The 19,960-nt window shown below is 51.1% G+C and overlaps 1 protein-coding gene across 3 annotated transcripts in view; it reads right to left on the bottom strand.

The window, feature by feature from the left end:
• SLC38A7 (solute carrier family 38 member 7) overlaps positions 1 to 7,359 on the bottom strand; it is a 54,319-nt gene extending 46,960 nt beyond the window's left edge. The window contains exon 1 of one of the 3 annotated variants that reach the window (XM_083165756.1): positions 7,263 to 7,359. The gene's annotated coding sequence lies outside the window, so the exon portion shown is untranslated. Of the gene's footprint in view, positions 1 to 7,194 lie in introns of all 3 variants that reach the window. The other 2 variants (XM_083165758.1, XM_083165757.1) reach the window with 2 other exon arrangements.
• Positions 7,360 to 19,960: the final 12,601 nt, after the last annotated feature.

Genomic DNA, 19,960 nt, shown 5'->3' with positions numbered 1-19,960 from the left:
GAATCCTTCCCGCCGGTACTCTGACAGAGGGGCAATCGTAAAAAAAGGGATTTTTGTAAGAACTAACCGTTCGAATCCCTTTCTCTGATATGGTCCTGGTGACACAGCTCAACACTGGGATGTAGGAGGGTCCGAAGTAGCCAGCACCTATCCTAAAGCTTTTAGAGGGTAGGCTCCCCCCCTACTGCATTCCGGACTCTTCAGTTCAATCTTTCAAAGCCACTGGAATACATCAACTCAGTACAAACGCCTGCACATATTACATGCACATTTTTCAACAATAACTTTTAACCAAATAACATGAAACATCATGAACCTGGCATACTTACTGAGCGTAAGGGAGGGATTGCTGTGTCACCAGGACCATATCAGAGAAAGGGATTCGAACGGTAAGTTCTTACAAAAATCCCTTTTTCTCTTTTAATGGTCCTGGTGACACAGCTCAACACTGGGACGTTCCAGAGCCGGTCCTTTGGGTGGGTACGCTCAGGTCTGCAGCTCTCATTACTGCTCGCCCGAATGATGCGTCCTCCGACGCAAACTCATGGAACCTATAGAATTTGGCAAATGTATGAACAGATGACCAACTGGCAGCTCTGCAAACCTGCTCAGCTGTTGCCCCATGTCGAACCGCCCAAGAGGTGGCAACCGACCTGGTGGTATGCGCATTAATCCTGGCCGGAACAGGCCTACCAACTTTAGTGTATGCAAACGCTATAACAGAGCGCAACCACCTAGCAATGGTCTGCTTAGATGCAGGCCAACCAATTTTGTGTATGTCATACAACACTAACAAGGTATCAGTCTTTCTGACACTCTTGACTCTGTCCACATAAATGCGTAAGGCACGCACAACATCCAAATTCCTCAATTTATCCCTTTTTCTCGAACCCTCTGGGGGTTGAAACACAGGCAGAACTATCTCCTGATTTAGATGGAAAGGAGAGACTACTTTAGGTAAAAACTGGGGTACCGTCCGAAGAACCGCCCTATCATCGTGAAATATCAGGAAGGGAGACTTGCATGACAATGCTCCCAACTCTGACACCCTCTTTGCTGATGCCGCTGCCAGCAAAAATACCAATTTCCATGTAAGAAACTTTAGGTCAGCCGACCTTAATAGTTCAAAAGGTGCCTTCTGAAGGCATTCCAAAACCAGTGATAAGTCCCAAGGTGCTACTGGTTGTTTGTAGGGAGGTTTCAACCGAGACACCCCCTGTAGGAAGGTCTGTACCTCCGGCAATAATGCAATCCTTTTCTGGAAGTAAATGGACAAGGCCAGATCTGCACCTTTAGAGATTGAAGGCTTAACCCAGAGGAAAAACCATCCTGCAAAAATTCCATAATTTTTGTCAATTTAAAACGTGATGTATGTGACTTCCGTCTCTCACACTATCGAATATAGGTCTTCCAGACCCTATAATAATTTGCCGAAGACACTGACTTTCTGGCTTTTATCATGGTGTTAACCACTGCCTCTGAGAATCCTTTATTCCTTAGAATGGCGGTCTCAACAGCCAGGCCGTCAAAATTAATCGAGCTGAATCCAGATGATTGAACGGTCCTTGTCTTAGCAGGTCTGACCTCAGAGGTAGACGCCACGAGTCCACAGACAATCTCTGAAGCCTCGAGTACCAGGACCTCCTTGGCCAATCTGGGGCCACAAAAATCACTGGGATTGCCTGGGCCTGTATCCTTTTCAACACTCTCGCCAGCATTGGAACTGGCGGAAAAACATAAAGGAGATTCCCCTCCCAGGGGATAGTCATGGCATCCACTGCTTCTGCCAGTGGATCCCTTGTCCTGGCATAAAACCTGGGCACCTGATGGTTGAACCTGGATGCCATCAGGTCCACATCCGGAGTTCCCCACTTCAAGGTAATCTGATGAAATATTTGAGGATTTAGGCTCCATTCCCCTTCCTTCAGCTCCTCCCTGCTCAGGAAGTCAGCCTCTATATTCTCCACTCCTGGTATGAATATAGCTGATACTGCTGGAACATTCTGTTCCGCCCACAGGAGGATTCTGGACACCTCCCACATGGCCAGTTTGCTGCGTGTGCCTCCCTGGTGATTCAGATACGCCACAGCTGTGGCGTTGTCGGTCTGAATCCTTAAAGGGAGTCTCTGTAACCTGTCTCCCGCCAGAGAAATCACCTTCCAGACAGCTCTCAGTTCCAAGATGTTGATCGGTAGAGCAGACTCCTCTGGAGTCCACAAGCCCTGCAGACGCAGGTCCAAGACTACTGCCCCCCAGCCCCTGAGACTGGCGTCGGTAGTGACTACCAGCCAGCTCCAGGACTGCAGTGACCGACCCCACTGAAGGGAATCCACGTCTGTCCACCATTTCAGGGAGGCTCGAGTTTCCGAAGACAGCACTATCTGTTCTGACTTCATGGTCTGTGTGTTTCCTGACCAAGCTGTCAAAATGTTCCACTGAAACACCCGAGAGTGGAACCTGGCAAACTGCAGCGTCTCGAAAGACGCCACCATCTTCCCCAGCAGCTTGAGGCACCTCCACACTGATGTGCTCCGAGAGCTGAGAATCTCCTGGACTAAGGCAACCAGATCCCTGGCCTTTGCCTCCGGTAAAAATACCCGATGTAGATGGGTATCCAGAATGACTCCCAAGAATTGGAGTCTCTGTGACGGCACCAACTGAGACTTTTGTAAGTTTAAAAGCCAGCCGTGAGCCTGCAAAAAACTGATGGCTTCTGCCAAGTGACTCTGCAACCTGTCTGCTGACTCTGCTTTGAACAGCAGGTCGTCCAAATAAGGTATCACTGTGATTCCCCTTCGCCGAAGCACAGCCGCCATTACAGACATTATTTTGGTGAATACCCTTGGTGCTGTGGCCAGACCAAAGGGCAACACCTGGAACTGTAAGTGCAGGTCTCCTATCGCAAACCTCAACAGGGCCTGATGTTCTGGGTGTATAGGGACATGAAGGTACGCGTCCTGGACATCCATGGACGCCAAAAATTCTCCCTGGTCCAGGCTTAGTAGCACTGACCGTAGAGACTCCATTTTGAAATGGTCTACCCACAAATGGACATTCAGTGACTTTAAATTCAGTATTGGTCTGAAAGACCCGTCTGGTTTGGGTACCAGAAACAGAGTGGAATAAAAGCCTTTCTTCCACTCTGCCCTGGGAACCGGGATTACCACCCCCTTCTCTAACAGAGAGTGAGCTGCTCTTAAGAGAGCTGTACGGAGCCGAGCTTCCTTTGGTAAAGCTGTGGGAATGAATCTTCTCGGAGGAAGACCTTTGAAGGGAATTCTGTAGCCCTGGGCTATAATGTCTAACACCCAGGAATCCTGGTTTAGTGAAGCCCATGCTTCCTTGAACTGTGATAGACGACCCCCCACCTTTACCACTGCCGGGCAAATCCCCTGACAGTCATGCGGAGGGTTTGTCCTCTCCCTTGGTGATAGGTTTCTTGTGAAAGGAACCAAATTTTGACTTTGGGGCCTTACCCCTGGAGGACTGAAACTTCCCCCTAAATGACTGTCCTCGAAAGGACGCACTACCTCTACGGGAGGGCCAAAAGGACGGCCTAAAAGCAGAAAATCTTGATGTCTGCTTGGCTGCGGGGGCAGGCAGGAAGGTACTCTTGCCACCCGTGGCCTGCTTAATAATCTCTTCAAATTCAGATCCAAATAATAGCTTTCCTTTAAAAGCTAACATTTCTAAGGCCTTCTTAGACTCATCTGCCTCCCAGGCCTTAAGCCAGAGTACTCTCCTGGCATTGATAGACACTGTGGAAACTCTGGTCGCCATTTTGAGAGCTTCCTCTTCCGCTTCCAACACATACTCTGCTGCTGCCTTAAGCTTCTCCGCCAGCAACAACACACAAGGATCAGCATGTAAAATGGTGCATAAATCATTGGCCCACTCAATCATGGCCTTAGAGACCCGGGCTGAAACAATAAGGGGACGTAGGGTGAATCCCACCCCTTCAAATATAGCTTTGAGATTACCCTCCAGCTTTTTGTCCACAGGATCCTTAAAAGCTGCGCCCCCTTGCACTGGTAATACAGTAGCTTTTGACAGACGCGCCACAGAAGCATCAACTACTGGCACTTTTTCCCAGAGCTCCGCATGAGACTCTGGCATGGGGTAAAGACTTAAGAATCTCTTTGGCATCTGCAGCCTTTTATCAGGGGTTTTCCAAGCCCCTTCCAACAATTCTTGTAAACCTTCATCTGAAGGAAATGTAACAGCTTCCTTAAGCTGCCGTTTAAATACACCTTTAGCAGGAGTTTTATCCTCCACTGAAAGTTTTAAAGCCTGTTTAACAGCTGTAATCAAATCCTCCACCCCTGCGGCTGAGGAATCTTCAGAATCATCACCCTGCTCCCAGGGAATGTCTGCATATGCTCCCTCCTCTTCATCTACCAATAAAGGTACAGAGTAAGACCTTTTAGGGGTCCCTACAGCATCAACATCAATTTTGTCTAGCAAGTCACTAAACCTGTTGATCCCCTTTGCAGTATCCTGCATCACCTGTATGAAGGCAGGATCTGCCTGGGTAAGAGGCAAGGAGCCAGAGGAATGATGAGATGATGACATAGGTCTCTGAGATTCTACCAAGGCATCACCCTGTCTGTCCAGCAATTGCACTAAAGCATTAACCGACCTGCCCAGGGCACTAGCCCACGCGGGTTCAATCTGCTCTGCCCTCTGGGGTTCACTCCCCATGGGTCTCACAGCAGCGCAAGCAATACACAAACCCCCCTTGGCCATCTGCTCAGGTACAAATTTTTGTGTACAAACATTACAAGCGCTCAGTGTATTAAGGGCTCCCTCCCCCAAAACCACAGCTTGTTGCTCAGACATGATGTAAAGTAACCACACAGTGCATACAATGTACAACAGTGCTTATACAGAGTCAATGCACCCAGCCACTTATCTGTCTGTCGGTTTCAGATGCGGGGAAACGATGCCCAGGAAATCCAAATACTCTGTCAGGATCTGTAAGCCAGCTCAGCTCCGCTGCAAGCGTTCCGAATGGCGCCAAAACAGAGTGAGGGAAGAGACCAAGTCCCTGCTGCTGCGGGGTCCGTGACTTTTGGCGCCAACCACCCCCAGACAGCCGCTCCCTTAGTAGGATCTCCTAGTTCCAGTATCTCCCCCTCGGCTGGGGACCACTTGGAACATGCCTGTAACACCCTGCTGTCCTCTCATAACAGGAGCTCAGTGTGTAAGCTCCGCAGAAAATGGCTACCGCCATCACGGAGCGCCTGTCCCCCATGATCCCCACCTAGCGTGAAGCCGGTTTCAGAGCGCTCCGGAGCCCAGGCAGCTTCTTAAAATAAGCTGTAAGTGCTGCACAAGGAGGCCAGACAGCGTCTCCCTTGTGCACAGTGAGCTGACAGGACGCGCTTCTGTCAGCTCCTGCTGCGCTAGCAGTGTGAGGATTCACTAATGAGAATCCTCACACTGTGCCTACCTAGCTAGAGTGAAAGTTAATAAAACAATAAAAATCCCCTAACTACTCTAATTCTTCGGCTGCTCCCGCAGCCCTTTAGAATAGCACCCACTCCAGTGGGCACCTAACACGAACTGGAGAGTCCGGGATGCAGTAGGGGAGTAGCCTACCCTCTAAAAGCTTTAGGATAGGTGCCTGGCTCCTTCGGACCCTCCTACATCCCAGTGTTGAGCTGTGTCACCAGGACCATTGAAAGAGAAAATCCCCTTGCGGGCTATGTGCTCGCCACAGGTTCTATTCTGTCTCTATGATGGTCTTGGATCCCACGAGAGAGAATAGCTCCTGTTGGTTGGGAACCTGACTGTCGGGCAATCGGGATTTCGACGTCAGGAGTTCCACATTGGTATACTGACCTTCGGTATCCCAACCGACGGTCTGGGTGACGAATACAGTTTTTAAACGCGATTAATCGCATGATTTTTCTGCAATTAATTGCATTGTTGGTGCCACTTCCCTACATGCTTGTTTCCAGGGGTTCCAGCTCACGGCCAGGGGTTCCAGCTTGTTTACAGGGGGATTACATGCTTGTTGCCAAGGTGATTACAGTGAGATGCACCCCCGGTGACTATCTGCCCCCTATAGGGGTATATTACAGTGTGATGCACCCCCATCAGTCACTATCTGTCCCCTGTAGGGGTATATTAAAGTGTGATGCACCCCCTCTGGCACTGTCTGCCCCCTGTAGAGGTTTATTACAGTGTGATGCACTCCCTGGTCACTATCTGCCCCCTGTAGGGGTATCTAACAGTGTGATGCACCCCCCTCGTGACTATCTGCCCCCAGGGGTATATTACAGTGTGATGCGCCCCCCTTGTGACTATCTGCCCCCAGGGGTATATAATAGAGTGATGCACCCCCCTTTCCCCCGGTGACTCTCCGCCCCCTGTAGGGGTATGTTACAGTGTGATGCACCTCCCCGCTGACTATCTGCTGGCTGTAGGGGTATATTACAGTGTGATGCACCCCCTTGGTGACTATCTGCTGGCTGTAGGGGCATATTACAGCGTGATGCACCCCCCCCAGTCACTATCCGCTCCCTGTAGGGGTATATTACAACGTGATGCACCACCCCCGTCATTATCTGCCTCCTGTAGGGATATATTACACTGTGATGCACCCCCCTGGTCACGACCTGCCCTCTTTAGGGGTATATTACAGTGTGATGCACCTCCCGCTGACTATCTGCCCCCTGTAGGGGTATATTACAGTGTGATGCATAGCACCTCCCCCCAGTTACTATCTGCCCCCTGTAGGGGTATATTACAGTGTGATGCACCTCCACCGCTGAATATCTGCCCCCTTTAAGGGTATATTACAGTGTGATGCATCTCCCCACTGACTATCCGCCCCCTGTAGGGATATATTACAGTGGGATGCACACCCTGGTCACTACCTGCCCCCTGCAGGGGTATATTACACTGTGATGCCCCCTCCCCCGGTCACTATCCGCCCCCTGTAGGGGTATATTACAGTGTGTAGCACGTCCACGCTGATTATTTGCCCCCCCCCCTCCCCCCTTGCAGGGGTATACTACAGAGTTATGCACCCCCCGGTGACTATCTGCCCCCTGTAGGGGTATAATACAGTGTGATGCACCCCCCTCGGTAACTATCCGCCGGCTGTAGGGGCATATTACAGTGTGTTGCACCCGCTCGGTGACTATCTGCCCCCTGTAGGGATATATTACAGTGTAATGAACCCACCGGTCACTATCTGCACCCTGTAGGGGTATATTACAGCACAATACCCCGCAACACACACGACATCTCACCTACTCGGCAGCGGCAGCGGATGCGGCTTATTATAGGTCACGTGATCGGCCGCTCCGGTCACATGACCCAGGCGTACAGCACTCTGGGAACTGTAGTGTGTCACACATATTCCGCTGAGCTGAAGCGATAATATACAGCCTTTTATTAGTCGGTACAGACTAGAGGCACGGCATACCTCCAACCTCTGTTTATCGTCTGAGGCACTGCGCTCCTATCTCTTTGTATTTCTGAGGCACGGCATACCTCCTACCTCTGTGTATGTCTGAGGCACTGCATACCTCCTACCTCTGTATGGGCGGGATGCTATATAGCAGAAATGCGGTAAAAACCCCGTTTTCGGGGTTTCTACCGCATTTCTATATGCTATATGCCCCCTCCGCAGTGTCAGCGCTGCGGAGGGAATCGCCAGCTAAAGCTGGCGAATCCCTGCAGAAGCCTATGGGCTTCTTACCGCAGCGCTGTTTGAGGGATCCGTCACGGATCCCTCCCAGCGTGCCCTGCGGCCGGCGCCGGGGTCTGCGCATGCGCAGATGGACTCCCGGGTCACAGACCCGGAAGTCCAGCGCCGGCACCGCATCGCAAGGGACAGCGCTTACCGCAAGAGCTGTCCCTTGCATGAATAACGGCATATGTTATAGCATATGCCGTTATTAATAATGCGGTAGCCGGCGAAGGGGGCCGCGGATGTTACAACATCCCGCCCTATGTCTGAGGCACGGCATACCTCCTGTTTGCTATGTACGGGGCTGCGGACACTTTGTGGCGCCTTATAAATAAAATAACTACTACTACCTCTGTGTATGTCTGAGGCACGGCATACCTCCTACTTGCTCTGTCATACCTCCCAACTGTCACGATTCCGTCGGGACAGTCCCGATTTTCGGGTCCTGTCCCGACGTCCCACCCGCGGCAGGCATTGTCCCGCTGCGGGGGGTGGCAGTTGGGAGACCCCCCAATCTAGTAGAATAGACGCTGTGCGCATGCGCACAGCGTCTATTCTCGTATGAAAATGAGGTCGTGGCTAATTAGCATAAGCCACACCCTCATTTGCATACGTCCCGCCCCCTTTTCGGGCGCTCGCGCGGCTTTATTTCCTCCGGACGAAAGTTGGGAGGTATGCTCTGTGTATGTCTGAGGCACGGCATACCCCCTACCTCTGTGTATGTCTGAGGCATGGCTAGGGTTGCCACCTCAGGCATCTTTGATTCCTGGAGATTCCAATCTTCATGTGCGCGCGCGCTCCTGGAAAAGTGGACGTGGCTTTGTAAAATGGACGTGACCTCTTCAGAAAAGTGGCCTCTAATACAGACTTGAAGTCCCTATTGTTACATTTAATAACACATTTCCCCTACTGACAACTCCTACACAGAGATAACTCATACATCCTCCCCTTACCCTGACACCATAGCTGCCCAAACACTGACCGTCCACACACACACAAATCCCTACGCCCCTGACAGTGTGCACACTCAGTTTGGAAGCTGTGGAGGCTTTCAAAGTCATCCGGATTCCGGGAGAATCCCAGAATCCTGGAGACTGCAAAAACGTCCTAGAGGGTTGCCACCAATTCAGGGAAAATCCAGGAGAGGTGGCAACCCTAGGCACTGCATACCCCCCACCTGTACACGTGGTAACGATGGTCATTGCAACTGTACGTGTGGTAACAATAGTCCATGCACCTGTAGGTGTGGTAACGATAGTCTGTGGGCCTGTACATGTGGTATCGATGGTCTGTACATGTGCTAACGATGGTCTGTGCGCGCATGTACATGCGGTAATGATGGTCTGTGCGCACATGTACATGTGGTAACAATGGTCTGTGCGCGCATGTAGGTGTGGTAACGATGGTCTGTGTACCTGTTCCTGTGGTAACTATGGTCTGTGTGCGTATATGTACATGTGCGCACCTATACGTGTGGTAAGGATGTTCTGCGCACCTGTACGTGTGGTAACGATGGTCAGTGCGTGCCTGTATGTGTGTTAACGATGGTCTGTGCGCGCATTTGGTAATGATGGTCTGTGCGCGCCTGTACGTGTGGTAACGATGGTCTTTGTGCGCCGGTACGTGTGGTAACGATGGTCTGTAAGCGCATGTACATGTGGTAACGATGGTCTGTGCACCTGTACGTGTGGTAACGATGGTCTGTGTGCACCTGTACCTCTGGTACCAATGGCCTGTGCGCCTGTACGTGTAGTAACGATGGTCTGTGCGCGCATCTGGTAATGATGGTCTGCGCGCACTTGTACGTGTGGTAACGATGGTCTGTGCTCACCTGTACGCGTGATAACAATGGTCTGTGCGAGCCTGTACACATGGTAACGATCGTCTTTGTGCACATGGTCGCGTGGTTACGATGGTCTGTGCGTGCATGGTCGCGTAGTAACGATGGTTTATGCATGCCTGTACGCATGGTAACGATGGTCTGTGTGCGCATGTTCTCATGGTAACGATGGTCTGTGCGTGCATGTTCACGTGGTAACGATGGTCTGTACGCGTGGTAACGATGGTCTGTGCGCGGCTGTACATGTGGTAATGATGGTCTGTGCGCACATGTACATGTGGTAACAATGGTCTGTGCGCGCATGTAGGTGTGGTAACGATGGTCTGTGTACCTGTTCCTGTGGTAACTATGGTCTGTGTGCGTATATGTACATGTGCGCACCTATACGTGTGGTAAGGATGTTCTGCGCACCTGTACGTGTGGTAACGATGGTCAGTGCGTGCCTGTATGTGTGTTAACGATGGTCAGTGCGCGCATTTGGTAATGATGGTCTGTGCGCGCCTGTACGTGTGGTAACGATGGTCTTTGTGTGCCGTTACGTGTGGTAACGATGGTCTGTGTGCGCATGTTCTCATGGTAACGATGGTCTGTGCGTGCATGTTCACGTGGTAACGATGGTCTGTACGCGTGGTAACGATGGTCTGTGCACCTGTACGTGTGGTAACGATGGTCTGTGTGCACCTGTACATGTGGTAACAATGGTCTGTGCGCGCATGTAGGTGTGGTAACGATGGTCTGTGTACCTGTTCCTGTGGTAACTATGGTCTGTGTGCGTATATGTACATGTGCGCACCTATACATGTGGTAAGGATGTTCTGCGCACCTGTACGTGTGGTAACGATGGTCAGTGCGTGCCTGTATGTGTGTTAACGATGGTCTGTGCGCGCATTTGGTAATGATGGTCTGTACGCGCCTGTACGTGTGGTAACGATGGTCTTTGTGCGCCGGTACGTGTGGTAACGATGGTCTGTAAGCGCATGTACGTGTGGTAACGATGGTCTGTGCACCTGTACGTGTGGTAACGATGGTCTGTGTGCACCTGTACCTCTGGTACCAATGGCCTGTGCGCCTGTACGTGTAGTAACGATGGTCTGTGCGCGCATCTGGTAATGATGGTCTGCGCGCACTTGTACGTGTGGTAACGATGGTCTGTGCTCACCTGTACGCGTGATAACAATGGTCTGTGCGAGCCTGTACACATGGTAACGATCGTCTTTGTGCACATGGTCGCGTGGTAACGATGGTCTGTGCGTGCATGGTCGCGTAGTAACGATGGTTTATGCATGCCTGTACGCATGGTAACGATGGTCTGTGTGCGCATGTTCTCATGGTAACGATGGTCTGTGCGTGCATGTTCACGTGGTAACGATGGTCTGTACGCGTGGTAACGATGGTCTGTGCGCGGCTGTACATGTGGTAATGATGGTCTGTGCGCACATGTACATGTGGTAACAATGGTCTGTGCGCGCATGTAGGTGTGGTAACGATGGTCTGTGTACCTGTTCCTGTGGTAACTATGGTCTGTGTGCGTATATGTACATGTGCGCACCTATACGTGTGGTAAGGATGTTCTGCGCACCTGTACGTGTGGTAACGATGGTCAGTGCGTGCCTGTATGTGTGTTAACGATGGTCAGTGCGCGCATTTGGTAATGATGGTCTGTGCGCGCCTGTACGTGTGGTAACGATGGTCTTTGTGTGCCGTTACGTGTGGTAACGATGGTCTGTAAGCGCATGTACGTGTGGTAACGATGGTCTGTGCACCTGTACCTGTGGTAACGATGGTCTGTGTGCACCTGTACCTCTGGTACCAATGGCCTGTGCGCCTGTACGTGTAGTAACGATGGTCTGTGCGCGCATCTGGTAATGATGGTCTGCGCGCACTTGTACGTGTGGTAACGATGGTCTGTGCTCACCTGTACGCGTGGTAATGATGGTCTGTGCGCGCCTGTACGCGTGATAACAATGGTCTGTGCGAGCCTGTACACATGGTAACGATCGTCTTTGTGCACATGGTCGCGTGGTAACGATGGTCTGTGCGTGCATGGTCGCGTAGTAACGATGGTTTATGCATGCCTGTACGCATGGTAACGATGGTCTGTGTGCGCATGTTCTCATGGTAACGATGGTCTGTGCGTGCATGTTCACGTGGTAACGATGGTCTGTACGCGTGGTAACGATGGTCTGTGCGCGGCTGTACATGTGGTAATGATGGTCTGTGCGCACATGTACATGTGGTAGCAATGGTCTGTGCGCGCATGTAGGTGTGGTAACGATGGTCTGTGTACCTGTTCCTGTGGTAACTATGGTCTGTGTGCGTATACTGTATGTACATGTGCGCACCTATACGTGTGGTAAGGATGTTCTGCGCACCTGTACGTGTGTTAACGATGGTCTGTGCGCGCATTTGGTAATGATGGTCTGTGCGCGCCTGTACGTGTGGTAACGATGGTCTTTGTGCGCCGGTACGTGTGGTAACGATGGTCTGTAAGAGCATGTACGTGTGGTAACGATGGTCTGTGCACCTGTACGTGTGGTAACGATGGTCTGTGTGCACCTGTACCTCTGGTACCAATGGCCTGTGCGCCTGTACGTGTAGTAACGATGGTCTGTGTGCGCATCTGGTAATGATGGTCTGCGCGCACTTGTACGTGTGGTAACGATGGTCTATGCTCACCTGTACGCGTGGTAATGATGGTCTGTGCGCGCCTGTACACGTGATAACAATGGTCTGTGCGAGCCTGTACACATGGTAACGATCGTCTTTGTGCACATGGTCGCGTGGTAACGATGGTCTGTGCGTGCCTGTACGCATGGTAACGATGGTCTGTGTGCGCATGTTCTCATGGTAACGATGGTCTGTGCGTGCATGTTCACGTGGTAACGATGGTCTGTACGCGTGGTAACGATGGTCTGTGCGCGGCTGTACGTGTGGAAACGATGGTCTGTGCGCGGCTATACGCATGGTAACGATGATCTGTGCGCGCATGTACATGCAATAATGATGGTCTGTGCGCACATGTACGTGTGGTAACAATGGTCTGTGCGCGCATGTAGGTGTGGTAACGATGGTCTGTGTACCTGTTCCTGTGGTAACGATGGTCTGTGCGCACCTGTATGTGTGGTAATGATGGTCTGTGTGCGTATATGTACATGTGCGCACCTGTACGTGTGGTAACGATGGTCTGCGCACCTGTACGTGTGGTAACGATGGTCAGTGCGTGCCTGTATGTGTGTTAACGATGGTCTGTGCGCGCATGTGGTAATGATGGTCTGTGCACGCCTGTACGTGTGGTAACGATGGTCTGTGCGCGCCAGTACATGTGGTAATGATGGTCTGTGCACCTGTACGTGTGGTAACCATGGTCTGTGTGCACCTGTACCTCTGGTACCGATGGCCTGTGCACCTGTACGTGTAGTAACCATGGTCTGTGCGCGCATCTGGTAATGATGGTCTGCGCGCACTTGTACGTGTGGTAACGATGGTCTATGCTCACCTGTACGCGTGGTAATGATGGTCTGTGCGCGCCTGTACACGTGATAACAATGGTCTGTGCGAGCCTGTACACATGGTAACGATCGTCTTTGTGCACATGGTCGCGTGGTAACGATGGTCTGTGCGTGCCTGTACGCATGGTAACGATGGTCTGTGTGCGCATGTTCTCATGGTAACGATGGTCTGTGCGTGCATGTTCACGTGGTAACGATGGTCTGTACGCGTGGTAACGATGGTCTGTGCGCGGCTGTACGTGTGGAAACGATGGTCTGTGCGCGGCTATACGCATGGTAACGATGATCTGTGCTCGCATGTACATGCAATAATGATGGTCTGTGCGCACATGTACGTGTGGTAACAATGGTCTGTGCGCGCATGTAGGTGTGGTAACGATGGTCTGTGTACCTGTTCCTGTGGTAACGATGGTCTGTGCGCACCTGTATGTGTGGTAATGATGGTCTGTGTGCGTATATGTACATGTGCGCACCTGTACGTGTGGTAACGATGGTCTGCGCACCTGTACGTGTGGTAACGATGGTCAGTGCGTGCCTGTATGTGTGTTAACGATGGTCTGTGCGCGCATGTGGTAATGATGGTCTGTGCGCGCCTGTACGTGTGGTAATGATGGTCTGTGCGCGCCAGTACATGTGGTAATGATGGTCTGTGCACCTGTACGTGTGGTAACCATGGTCTGTGTGCACCTGTACCTCTGGTACCGATGGCCTGTGCACCTGTACGTGTAGTAACCATGGTCTGTGCGCGCATCTGGTAATGATGGTCTGCGCGCACTTGTACGTGTGGTAACGATGGTCTGTGCTCGCCTGTATGCATGGTAATGATGGTCTGTGTGCGCCTGTACGTGTGGTAACGATGGTCTGTGCGAGCCTGTACACATGGTAACGATCGTCTGTGTGCACATGGTCGTGTGGTAACGATGGTCTGTGCGTGCATGGTCCCGTAGTAATGATGGTTTGTGCATGCCTGTACGCGTGGTAACGATGGTCTGTGCGTGCATGTTCGCATGGTAACGATGGTCTGTGCGTGCATGTTCACGTGGTAACGATGGTCTGTACGCGTGGTAACGATGGTCTGTGCGCACCTGTACGCATGGTAACGATGATCTGTGCGTGCCTGTACATGTGGAAACGATGGTCTGTGCGCGCCTGTACGTGTGGTAAGGATGGTCTGTGCGCGCCTGTACGTGTGGTAAGGATGGTCTGTGCGCCTGTTCATGTGGTAACGATGGTCTGTGCATCTGTACGTGTGGTAATGATGGTCTGTGCGCGCCTGTACAGATGTACCGGGTCTTATCTTTGCTGGCGATCCGCCAGCAGCATGCTGCTGGCGGATCGCCAGCAACACGGCGCCGCTATCTGACTGAGACGCGCGTGCGTCCCCCACGCACGCGCGTCTCAGTATCCGGGCGGCGGGGCAGCGAGGCGGACGCATTACTGTCCGCCTCCCGCTCGAGGGGGCAGGGGGGGACCCGAGGAGGCTGCGGGGGGGGGGGGGGGTGCGGTCGCCCGGTGTGGGCACCGGGCGACCGAGGGCAGCACCGTCGGTCGCCCGGCATACAGATGGCATACAGATGGCGGCAAGGCAGGGCAGGCAAGGCGGCAAGGCGGCAAGGCAGGGGATGGCGATGGCGACGCCATCGCCATCCCCTGCAAAGATGAGACCCGATACATCTGTACGTGTGGTAACGATGGTCTTGTTGTGCCTGTACATTTGGTAAGGATGGTCTGTGCGCACCTGTACGTGTGGTAACGATGGTCTGTGTGCACATGGTCGCGTGGTAACTATGGTCTGTGCGTGCATGGTCGCGTAGTAGCAATGGTTTGTGCCTGCCTGTACGTGTGGTAACGATGGTCTGTGCGCACGCGCACATGTTCGTGTGGTAACGATGGTCTGTGTGTGCACGTTCACATGGTAACGATGGTTTGAACGCGTGGTAACTATGGTCTGTGCGCGCCTATACGCATGGTAAAGATGATCTGTGCACGGCTGTACGTGTGGAAACGATGGTCTGTTCGCGCCTGTATGTGTGGTAAGGATGGTCTGTGCGGTCCTGTACGTGTGGTAAGGATGATCTATGCTCCTGTTCATGTGGTAACGATGGTCTGTGCGTCTGTATTTGTGGTAACGATGGTTTGCGCGCGCCTGTACGTTTGGTAACTATGTTCTGTGTGCGCCTGTACTTGTGGTAACGATGGTCTATGTACAGGGCCGTTTCTAGAGGCCTACAAGCCGTGCAGCTGCCCGGGGCGCTGCACGGCTTATCCACCTCTGTTAACAGCTGGGGCGCCCAGCAGCTCCCCCAAAGCCGTCGCCTCCTCCAAGTTCCTTCCCTTCTCCCGAGTCCCCGTCCGCCACAGGCACAGCAAGCTGATTTCCCAGGGGAGGGGAGCGCATCGCGCGTCTCTCCTTCCCCTCTTTCACTTGTGTTACGGCTGTCAGCCAATCAGAGCTCGCGGGCCTGCAGCCAATCAGGAGCCAGCCCATGAGGTATGAATGGCTGACGGCTCAGGTACACAGTGAAGGGGAAGGAGAGACGCGCGATGCGCTCGCCTCCCCAGAAAAAGCAGCAGCAGCACCAGTGATGGCAGCGGCGGGGGACTGGAGGGGGAGACCCAGGGCCAGAGAAAGTGAGTTGTGCTGCTTCTGGCATTTTGGGGGCATATGTGTGGCACTGTGGGGGGCATATGTGTGGCACTGTGGGGGCATACATATGGCACTGTGGGGGCATATATGTGGCACTGTAGGGGCATATGTGTGGCACTGTGGGGGCATATCTGGCACTGTGGGACATATCTGGCACTGTGGGGGCATATCTGTGGCACTGTGGGGCATATTTGGCACTGTGGGGGCATATTTGGCACTGTGGGGGCATAGCTGTCACTGTGGGGGCATATGTGTGGCACTGTGGGGGCATATTTGGCACTGTGGGGGCATATTAGTAAACGGCATCAGTTGTGCGGCAGCAGCGCGTGGGGCATAATGTGTAATAGGCATTACGGTGTGGGGAGTATTGTGTAATTGCCATCACAGTGTGGGGTGTAATGGGCATCACAGTGTGGGGTCTAATGGGCATCATGGTGTGCGACATAATGTGTAATTGTCACCACGGTGTGTGACATAATGTGTAATTGTCATCACGGTGTGCAACATAATGTGTAATTGTCATCATGGTGTGCGGTGTAATGTTTAATTGTCATCACGGTGTGCGGCGTAATATGTAATTGGTATCACAAATAGTGTATAATGATTTAAGGAGCCTGTCATTGTTTGGCCTTGATCTGTGACGTGTACTAGATCACTGTGTGGGCATTTATATTTTTATGTCACTCTGTGGCCTTCAGCCCGCCAATTTAAGTGCAGGAGGACAATGACAATTCCTGTAGTAACCAATGTTTGGACATGCAGTTTGCAAAAGTGAGATATTAAGCCACACCCCTTTTATAAATAAACCACGCCCCCTATTTCGGCGCACGCAATTTCTTCTATGTCATGTTATGTATTGGGGGGGGGGGGGCGCATTTTTATTTCTTTGCCCTGGTAGCTAAATTGTCTAGAAACGGCCCTGTCTGTGCATATATCTGACTAGCAGAGATACCTCAGATTGTTAGTCCAGGCCCACTGCAAATTCATTATGGTCAATGAAATAGCCAAGACCATTATTTGTAATTTGAACAAACAGAAATGATTCCCGCACGCTGGGTGAGATTTAATAGGATGAGAGATTCAGAAAGTGAGGGATTTGGTAACAAATCTCCAGGTTTTTTAAAGGGGCAATCATTTACACTGCTAAACCAGATTGATTTTGCAGCGTAAATGATTGTCACTTTAAAAAAACTGGAAATTTCTTACCAAATCTCTCACTTTCTGAATCTCTCATCCTATTAAATCTCACCCCAGGTTTCTAGTATTATACTAGTAATCAGACTCTCTTTTGACCTCTAAAGCTGTTTACACACGGGGGCGATATGGGCTGAAATCGCTGGAAATATGGTCGCAGGCGACAATATTGCCAGTGATGGGAGTGTGCCCCGGTGATAAATCACCGGGTGCGCGCTCCCGTTTTCAGCCCCATTCTAATGCAACCAGCTGATTACCTCTGCGGCACCGCCGGCAGAGGTTCCCTTTCATCAGCGACCATCTCTGGTCGCTGATGAAAAGGAGAAACTGAGCAATATATGGCTCAGCCATATATTGCTAGCAATATATGGCTGAGCCATATATCTCCCCCGTGTGTTCGGGGCTTTATACAGATATTTACAGGGAATAGTATCCCACAGATTTGGAAATAGGAGGTGCTACCTACTACTTCATTATAGACATATATCAGGAAGAAAAGGTAAGTATAATGTAGGTGCACTGAAAATCTAATAATAACTCAAAATATAGAATAGAAAATATTAGATTTAAAACAAAAATGACCACAGCTCAACTATGTCCTGAATTTGCAGGGTTAAATTCAGTGATGTAGCTAGGTGCCATGGTGCCCGGAGCAAGTGTGTGTGTGTGTGTGTGTAGAGTGGGAAAATCCCAATAAGGGCACTCACCAAGGTTCACGTAATGACAATTTCTTATTGGCAATCCATTACCAGTTAGGTTTCGTGTAGGTCTACGTTTCGGCCACCAGAGGGCCTTTCTCAAGACACCACAGCATTTGACGTCCACACAGCTAAAGAATCAGGATACACTGACTCTGTCCCTCCTGCTCCCTTATAAAGCACTAGTAAATAATGAAATATTGTACAGCTGTGTGTAGAGCTTATGGAAGCCCCACAGGTACATATTTTGAATGTCACGTGATACTCAGGGCACTCTTTATTGGTTCAATCATCTAAGCTCCGTTAATCCAAAATGGCCATGCGTTCCACACAGGCGCCGATGCGTTCCACCGGGTCAGACGGTGGTATTTAGTTATTTATAGTCACTATCAATAGCGGTCAATGGTGCTAGATTGTCCCTCTGGACAAGGTGGCTTTAAGTTGGGGACAATATAAGTCACTATTTACACCTGTGTGATCTGGGCAGCAATGGCGGCCTAATATGGCCGTGCGTGTCATTTAGATGCTCTAATCATACCATATCAGCTCAAATATGGCCGTGCGTTCCACATACATGCCAGTACCTTTCACCGGGTCAGAGAGGTGGTATGTGTTTATATATATTACAGCAGTTAATAAGGCATTGTAGCGCTTCCCATATAAACCTAGTGACTATGAATTAAGGGCAATTATAATCTGAACAGCACTAGTGGCCAGATGCAGGGCCGGATTTGTGCCTAGGCCCATGAGGCACGGGCCTCAGGGCGGCACCAATGTAGGGCGGCACAGCAGGCTGACGTTCTTTTAAATAGCAGCACGGCAGAGCGGGTGGGCAGCGGCAAGTGACAGGTGCCGCCGCCGACATGATTCATCATGCCGCTCGTCACCCGCTGCTGCCCACCCGCTCTGCCATGCAGAGTACATCACCGGCTATCTCCAACGGTCCCCCTGCGCGTCCGGCTCCGCCGCTGGGTGAGCTGAGCTGAATTGCTCTGGCTCATTGCCGGCTGCGGGGAAAGCAGCTAGGCTGAGCAGCCCGAACCTCCCTGCAGTCAGTCAGTGTGAGAGAGACTGACTGAGACTGCACATAAAGTTAATTCACCCTCCCTCTGTCCGGGTCCACCATACAGTTAGCAGACTGCTTTACATTTTTTTGAGGTGGGCTACAGTAAAATTTGTATGTAATCTATATATATGTAGACTTATACCTTAATAATGATTATATTAAAATGGGGTGGGGGGGAGACTAAAAATGTTGTGCTTAGGGGCGGCCTGACCCCTAAATTCGACGGGGCCAGGTGGCCCTGTGTTTCATCTAAGTGCTACAATAAATTAAATGGCAACTATGTTTCTAGATATATAAAGGGAGAGGATACTGTGTCTTATATACAAGGGAGTGAGGTCAGATGTCAGTTTCACAGAATATATTCAGCAACAGAGGAGGAGACGCCCGATGACGTCAGGGGGAGTGACTGAACACTGGGCAGAGTGACGGCCTCCCTAATGGCGCCGGGAATGGCAATACACGCTGTGTATGGGCAGAGTCACAGACTGACAATGGAGGACGCAGGCATGAGGGGCGGGTGACCGCACAGCGTGGGGGGGTGTTCTCTTCTTGGTTTTTGTATTTATATTGTGCACGTGTGTAATATTGTTGATCCCTGAGGACGGGCTGACTTGGCCCGAAACATGTCGGATTGAATAAACCCACTTTTTGCTTTCACTAAATCCGAGAGTGCCGCCTGCTTCCTACATCCTGCATTGGGGCATACTGGAAGGCACCGGGTCAGCAAACTATTGGAGCTACCATTGGGAGTGCCGGCCATCACACAAACTATATATCAATATATATATATATATATATATCCAGGGCTATTTTTGTGCAGGCTCCAGCAGGAACTGAGGCCCTTATTCTAGTTCACTGTTTCTGACAAAATATTCCTCAGATGGACAAAACCGTGTGCACTGCAGGTGAGGCAGGTGTAAAACCCCACCCAAATCTAATTCTCTCTGCACAAGTAACACCTGCCTCACCTGCAGTGCACATGGTTTTGTCCATCTGAGGAATATTTTGTCAGAAACAGTGAACTAGAATAAGGGCCACAGTTCCTGCTGGAGCCTGCACAAAAATAGGCCTGTATATATCAATATATATATATATATATATATATGTGTGTGTGTGTGTGTGTGTCCATCCATCATATACCGGCACTCCCACTGCTGGTGCAACAGGGTCAGATGCACTTCAAAAATTCAAGACAGTATCCAATAGAATGGTGGTTCCCAACCCTGGTCCTCAAGTACCCCCAACAGTGCATGTTTTGCAGGTCTCCACACAAAATCACAAGTGCTATAATTAGCTCCACC

Source organism: Crinia signifera, chromosome 11 (genome assembly GCF_055691185.1).
Source record: "Crinia signifera chromosome 11, ASM5569118v1, whole genome shotgun sequence".
NCBI classification, from domain to species: domain Eukaryota; kingdom Metazoa; phylum Chordata; class Amphibia; order Anura; family Myobatrachidae; genus Crinia; species Crinia signifera.
This window is presented reverse-complemented; position numbering and strand designations above follow the sequence as displayed.